Source organism: Archocentrus centrarchus, chromosome 24 (genome assembly GCF_007364275.1).
Source record: "Archocentrus centrarchus isolate MPI-CPG fArcCen1 chromosome 24, fArcCen1, whole genome shotgun sequence".
Classification (NCBI taxonomy): Eukaryota; Metazoa; Chordata; class Actinopteri; order Cichliformes; family Cichlidae; genus Archocentrus; species Archocentrus centrarchus.
The window spans coordinates 30,419,732-30,427,799 of record NC_044369.1 but is presented as its reverse complement, the minus strand read 5'-3'; positions in this window follow the sequence as shown (position 1 = coordinate 30,427,799).

Genomic DNA, 8,068 nt, shown 5'->3' with positions numbered 1-8,068 from the left:
AGGTCACATGGAGTGTACACAGAGTTGGTTCCAGGGAAGAGAGGCTAAAAATCGCTAATTGGTTAAATGACTTATAGGCAGCCTTTCTGATGCATATGTTCAAAGCATCTCTACACACACTCAGCTCTCCACAGTTCCTTCACACGTACTCAGCCTGCTACAACTCAAAACAAGAGGCGTAGCTACATTGATTAACAGTAATATAATCTTCACCATTAGCAACACTGTAATACGTCCCAAAGCTAGATTTATAATACTTAATTTATCTATTCAAAATATGGATTTGTGTACTGTGTACTGCTAGCATATATGGACCAAATGTTGATGACCCCTCAGTCTTTCATGCTTTCTTCACTTGTCTTTCTGATCCCTCTGACACTACACTTATAGTAGGACAGACTTCAACCTTGTATTTAATCCAGAAACGCACAGGATCAGTAGAGCAGTCAGTCAAAGGAAATGTCAGTCTACAGACATTCTTAAACAATAAATGAATGATTCTGGTCTTTGCTTGGTGTTCACATCACCCCACTCTCAGGGATTACACCTTTTCACCAGTCACATTCTCGCTTAGACTAGTTTTTGTTAGCAGCTCGATTATGATGCCATCACAGACACTCAGATTCATCCTATCACTATCAATGATCATGCACCATCTTGTTATCACACAAATGAGTCACACCACCAATTAGGAACTGGGTATTTAATACATCAGTGCTTAAAGAACAAGATTTCATTAATTATTTCAAAAGGAGTGGATGACGTACTTAGAAAATAATGACCTACCAGGAATAATGCAAGCAGGAAAGGTGCAGGACAAAATAATATCTTACTGTTCACATAAGAAAAATAAATTTAAAACACTTGTATTAGAATTAGAACAAAAATAAAATCTTTAGAAGCTGCCTATGCTGCCTCACCAGAAGAACACACAATTAGCAACCTTAGAAACTGAAACGGTACTAAATGAAATAATTGTTAAGAAGACAATTTCTGGTGCAGAGGCTGTGTTTGGAGAACTTTGATCATGGCAATAAATTATTCACTAAGCAGTTATTTATTCTGTTAAAGATTTGACTGGAAACATTAGTCATGATCCACAACAAATACATAAATCTTTCAAAGACTTATGAAGCTTTGTAGTCATCACAGATTAATCAATCTGATGCTGCCATTACATAATTTTTTAACAATAAAAATCTATCAAAATTAAGTGATGAACAGATTGTGGATTTGGATTCATCTCTTTCAGTGTCTGAATTCCATGAAGCCCTACACTGTCCTCCAAATATTAAAGCCCGAGGTCCAGATGGTTTTCAAGAATTTCAGCCTACCATTTTTTTTCATCACATAATTTTTTTCAGAATAATGACTCAAATTCAGAATGATCACACACCATCTCCAAACATAAACTCTGCCAATGTTAGGCTGGTTCTTAAACCAGGCACCCTACATGCTCAGCTTCCACTCAATTTCACCCATAAATGTAGAGTGTGATATAATTTGCAAAGTGACTACCAGAAGATTAGAAGAAATCACTCCATTTATAATAAATCCCAACTAAATACAGTAGGATTTATCAAGGGTCGACACTCATAATACACACAGACTAATAAAAGTAAGATACTTTTCCATTAACAAGTTATAAACCACAGTTATCTCTTTAGATGCAAAGAAGGCACCTGAGTGGGTAAACTGGAAGTTTCTACAAACAGTTTTACATAAACTTGGATTTGGTTCATCCTTCATAGACTGGATCAAATCGCTGTGCAGCTCTCCAAATAAATGTGTTAAGACAGACAATCTTATTTCCCAAAGCTTCAGTCTGCAGAGGTGCACTTGGCATGGCTGCTCACTCTCCCGCTCACCTTCTGTCATCTTCATTGAGCCACTAGCAGCAGCAATCTGACAAAATGTAGATATCAAAGAATTCAAACTGAAAATACAGACCATAATATAAGAGCATATGCTGACAATGTATTACTTTTCCTTGGGAACTCACAAAACTCCTGAAGATGATCACACTTATGGATAAATTCTCATCTATATCAGATTACTCCATCAACTGGAATAAATCAAAAGTTCTGCCACTGAATTGTAATTTTCAGAACACCTCCACCACTCCACTACAGTCATGCAACATTACATATTATATAATAATTCACCTAAAATCAACTATCTGTTCTTGCTGATCCTTCTGTTGCTTGATTTATGTCACTAGACTCAAACATCTCAAAATTTTTATAGAAAACACCCCATCATGAATAATTTTAACAACACCAATCACCGATGGGAATACCCACCCGCTATTAATGAAAACAGAAAATACATGTAGACGTCAGGATAATATTATAGCATCATTTCACAACAGAAATCCCTTAAGCAGACATCTTATTACGTTCTGGGTTAGTAAAGATATAATACGTATTCCAGCAAAAATATGTTTTCAATATTATTAATACTCATTAAATCCAAACTATTTTAGGCATGCTGTAAGAGTTTTGTATTTTGTGATTATCTTTAACATTTCTACAAATACTTTTTGGTAACCACATCCTAAAACAGACAAAAAAATTTCCATGTTAAACAAATTAGAGAATGTACAGTACATGCTGCACTCTTGTACAAGGGTGTATACTACAAAAATTCAGTTATATTTATATAATCTAATAAGCCAATAAGCCAGACATAATGCATACAAGGTATTCACATCATATTATACTCATGTATGTACAGGAATATTACTACATAATGCACCCATACTAGGTAATGTGCTAATACCAATGCATTATGTATAACATCCCTATAATCATAAGGCAGCCATGCAGACAGACAAGTACCGTTCTTCTGACAAACACCAAACCCAGAATTGTCCATCTGAATGCTAGACGCAGAAGTGTGATTCATCACTCCAGAAAACACATCTCCACTGCTCTAGAGTCCAGTGGTGGCGTGCTTTACACCACTGCATTCAGTGCTTTGCATTACACTTGGCTCAGAATCTCATCCCATGAAGCTCACTACACACTGTTCTTGAACTAATCTGAAGGCCACATGAAGCTTGGAGGTCTGTAGCAATTGACTCTGCAGAAAGTTGGCGACCTCTGTGAACTATGTGCCTCAGCATCCGCTGACCTCACTCTGTGATTTTACATGGCTTAGAACTTTGTGGCTGAGCTCCTGTTGTTCCCAGTCACATTAATTTTGTTATAATACCACTAATAATTAACTGTGCAATTAGGTGTGAGGAAATTTCACAACTGGACTTGCTGCACAGGTGGCATTCTTTCACAGTACCACGCTGAAATTCACTGAGCTCCTGAGAGCGACTCATTCTTTCATAAATGTTTGTAGAAGCAGTCTGCACGCCTAGGTGCTTGGTTTTATGTACCTGTGGCCTCTGGAAGTGATTGGAACACCTATATTAAATCATTTGGATGGGTGAGTGAATACGTTTTTACTGTTGCACATCTTTGAAGAGTAAGGAAGACATATGTCACATTTCATATGCAACTCCTTGTGGTTTTGAAATCTATAGAAAGAAGAAGAAGAAGAAGAAGAAACAGCCTTTATTGTCCCACAGAGGGGAAATTTGGGTGTAACAGCAGCCGCAGTTATTATAAATATAAGTAAAAATATAATAATTCACACTAAGAAAAGAATATAAATATATATAAAATCAACAAACAATATTAACCTTAATACTACTAATAATAACACTATATACAATGAACTATATACAATATAGACTGGAAAGGTAAAATCATGGACAGACACTCAGATGGCTGGTGGTTTGGGGGGGGTCAGCTGCATCCTGGGGTCACTGCTGGCTCTGGAAGGGTGCCCATTCACCCACATTCCATAGGGGTTGATGAGAATGGGTGTGTGTCTTTGTGTGTCCTTGTGTGGTTTGTATATGGGTGTGTGTGAGTGAGTGGCCTGTGTGTGTGTGTGTGTGTGTGTGTGTGTGTGTGTGTGTGTGTGTGTGTGTGTGTGTGTGTGTGTGTGTGTGTGAAACCTAATACCAAAACAGAAATAACCACTTAATTAAAATCTTGTTGAGCACTTTCTGGTTTACCGGCGCAGCTTTTACAGTCCTTACGGTAGTAGTGAAGCGTCCAAGGAAACCCACTGACCAATTGCATGTGAGTTTGGCGATACCACGTGATACCACCAAGCTGGTTCCTGCCAGCTGGTAAACTTTGGAACAAACAGAGTTATTATAGTTAACGAAAACAAACTAAATAATGAAAACTGAAACTGAAAAAAACATTTTCATTAACTGAAATAAATAAAATCTATAATTAAAAGCAAAAAACAGTATTGTGAGTTTACAAAACTAACTAAAACTAAGATAAACTATAGATAAAATGACCTTTGTTTTCATAATTTTATTTTAAAAAACCCTTGTGGATTGATATAAAATAATTTTTTTCCGCTCTAACAGTTGAAGCTGGGAGCGCCATCGCGCAATTGTGTGCGTGTGTGCGCTCACCGCATCGGTCTGCAAAGTAATGGCAGCGGTCTGCCGAGAAACCGCACTGATCCTTCAACATAACCTGACGTGCACCTCCAGAGAAATCGAACTACATGTCGGGTCCACACAGCCCACAAGGTTGTGATTAACCTGTTCAGTCCTTGTGCGTTTCTGGCTACTTTTTGCTGCAGTGTTTGAATTTATCAGTGAGAGAACAACAATCAGGAATAATAATCAAAGCATCAATATAAGGACTCACAAATGTCAGCAAATTCCTGGAGGGAGACTGCTGGAACTATCGGAATGATGTGAGGAAATGAAGAAAGTGGAAAAACAGGGACAAATATGTTTGCAGCCAAAAAACTGAGCACAAAGAGCGAGGACCAAAAAAGTCCCAGCCAGCACTGCATATAAAACACCAGCACGCGACCGCAAGGTAATTAACACACACAATCCAGCTACACAAGCATAAATGTCGGCCACTTAAGTAGGTTGTGTACAGAGGCCGCAAAGCTAGCTCTCTGAGCAGCTTCATGTGGTGAGAACATCAGGATGCAGCTGGATTTGAGCTTTGATTCCTTCAAAGAGTTCATTTTGTTTTTGTCCAACATTCGCTGCGTTCTGATGTTTTACACCACATGTTCTAATGTTTTACACCACGTGTTCTGATGTTTTACACCACATGTTCTGATGTTTTACACCACGTGTTCTGATGTTTTACACCACATGTTCTGATGTTTTACACCACGTGTTCTGATGTTTTACACCACATGTTCTGATGTTTTACACCACATGTTCTGATGTTTTACACCACGTGTTCTGATGTTTTACACCACGTGTTCTGCACTGACGCTGAAGTTTGTTGTAGAGTTTATTCAGTTTTGGAGTTCATGTTTTTCTTTATGTTTCTCCTTGTTGATGTCCATGTGTTACACACATTAAACACATAATGCTGCTATTTTGTGAACAGTTGGTTGTTGAATGCAATTTTTTAAACGGTATCTTTTGTCGAGTTATTATTATACAATAGTCACTCTTGCACAAAGTATGAAAACCTAAAACTGAAGAAAACTAAACTAAAACTAAGCATGAAACCAAATATAAAAGTTAATACTCTGAAAAGTAACAAAAACTATATATATATATATATATATATATATATATGGACCTCTTTAAATTTTATTTGAATACCTCTGCTCTAGACAGAGCCCTCGTGGCCAAACAGCTCCAGAGAACCAGAGGCAACGGGCAGCCCACCCATCCTGGCACAAGCCAAGAACAGGGCCACCTCCATGATCATGTCCTACAGGGGCATGTAGGACTTGATCAGACACCCCACCCCAACCCAAACACACACACACACACACACACACACACACACACACACACACACACACACACACACACACACCGCAAAGAGATTGTAGTTTGTGTCTCCATTTTGCTTTTTGTTTTGTTATTTTCAGGTGCTGTTTGTTTTTTGTGTGGACTTCTCTTTTCTCTCATGTTTTCCTCTTTTTTTCTCTTTCTCACTTTGTCTTTTTTTTAACTATCTGTCAGCTCCTGTATTGCTGTATCACACACATATACACGTATACAAGTGAAAAATAATAAAAATGAATGAATACATTTTAAAACAGAAAACCACTAATAAGAGGAGCCTATAGAGTTTATAGAGCTCATTTTGGTAAAGCACGTCTTTGGCACAACAGTGCATTCAGATCGTGATTGTGATCCCAAAAGCTACCAGACAGGACAGGTTATTAAAAAAAAAAATAAAAAATCTCTCTGGCTGTCTTACACCTTCTGTCTTTTGTTCTGTCTCCCTCTCCTCAATCCCAACCATTCATGGCAGACGGCTGCCCCTCCCTGATCCTGGTTCTGCAGCGGTTTCTTCCTGTTAAAGGGATTTTTTTTCTTTCACACTGTCACCAAGTCCTTGCTTAAATGGGGTTGTCTGATTGTTGAGGTTTTCTCTGTATTATTGTTGGGTCTCGACTTTACAACAGCGAGTGCCTTGGGATGATTGTTGTGATTTGGTGCTATATAAATACAATTTAATTGAACTGAACTGTATAGTGATATACTTTAGTACAATGGACATTGTCACTGAAATATTCAGTGTTAATGTTGTTCAAATTCTTCTCACATGACGTGTGCCAAATGTCCCCCCTGTTACGGGACAATTTAATTTCTAAGTGTTTTAAATTTATAGTCACTTTCATATTTAGATTTTCTAAGAGCTAAAATGTGCCTGACTTTACTCTCCAAATGCATTTTAAGAGGGTGTTACTAAACACCCTCCCAATAAAGTATTATCAAAGGAAAGGCATGATCGATTTTGAAGTATGATGTAATTTCAATTAATGTCTTTTAGATCAAAAATGAATTTTAATCAAATTTGGTTCATTTTTTTCAGTGAACCATTAAGATATGTGTAGTATTTTGTTTAATTTTGAAAAAAAAATATTTATACAGGTAACTGTAGACTGAGAAGAAACAGGGTCCATCCTTAATTCACCCTGTTTAAAGAAATTATAATCCTGTAAAGCTTTAAACATTTCTAATATCTATTTAATAAAATAATAACTGATAGTAACTATTTTAGAAATATAATGTATAACTCCTGGGCTTTTAACAAGATTATTAATTTCATAAAGTAAATTTTCTGGCAACTGTGTTTTTCAGCTATTTTCACCTTAAACAGACTTTTTCATGGATACATTAACTTTTGGTTTTGGTACTAAAGAACATATGTATAACTTTTAAATGAAATAAAGATTTTTAAAAGTTAATATTTTCCTAGTTTAATATTGGTTGTACCACTTGACATGGAAAGTATAACAGTCCATATTTAATCCATATTTAAGAGTGAGCTACAAAACTTTTCAACTAGCCATAAAGACACCATTAGGTCCTCTGGATTAAATATTGTTTTCACTATTATTACATTTTTACTTCATAATAAAGTCTCAATCAATTTCTTGACAAAATACTTGCTTATTTTAATTATCATAACAGCTTTAAAATCAATTGTATTTATTTATCAATTTATTTTTTTAACATAAATGATATATGAACATAATATAAAAAATAAATCATGCCACTGCATTCTATTTATAATTTATTATCAATATCATTTAAACACAAATTTGAATACATGGAAGCCTGTAAAAGAAGCCTGTAGTTTTCTTTTACATGGACAGTCTCGCTGCCTGGCATATTTGGGGGTTTAGATACCAAAAATGACATAATGCATGTTGTATGAATGCACTGAAAAACTATTCAAATTTAAAAAGTTTTATAGAGTAAACCCACACATCATGCTTAAAAAATGCATATCACATCAGCAACCAGCCTACTACTGTGCGTCCACCCTGTTACTGTGGAAAACAATAACAGGAAGGACATTTTATACTTAAATCAGCTATTATTTCACATGATGTACAACAGACTAGGACACAATTCATTTCAACATGTTTAAGAATAGATTATTGGATTATTGTTGTAAGTAAGGCTCTGCAACAGTAATGACAAATTTTGAATTATTTTGATTTTTCTAACTTATATGTGTACCTGAACTTGAACAAA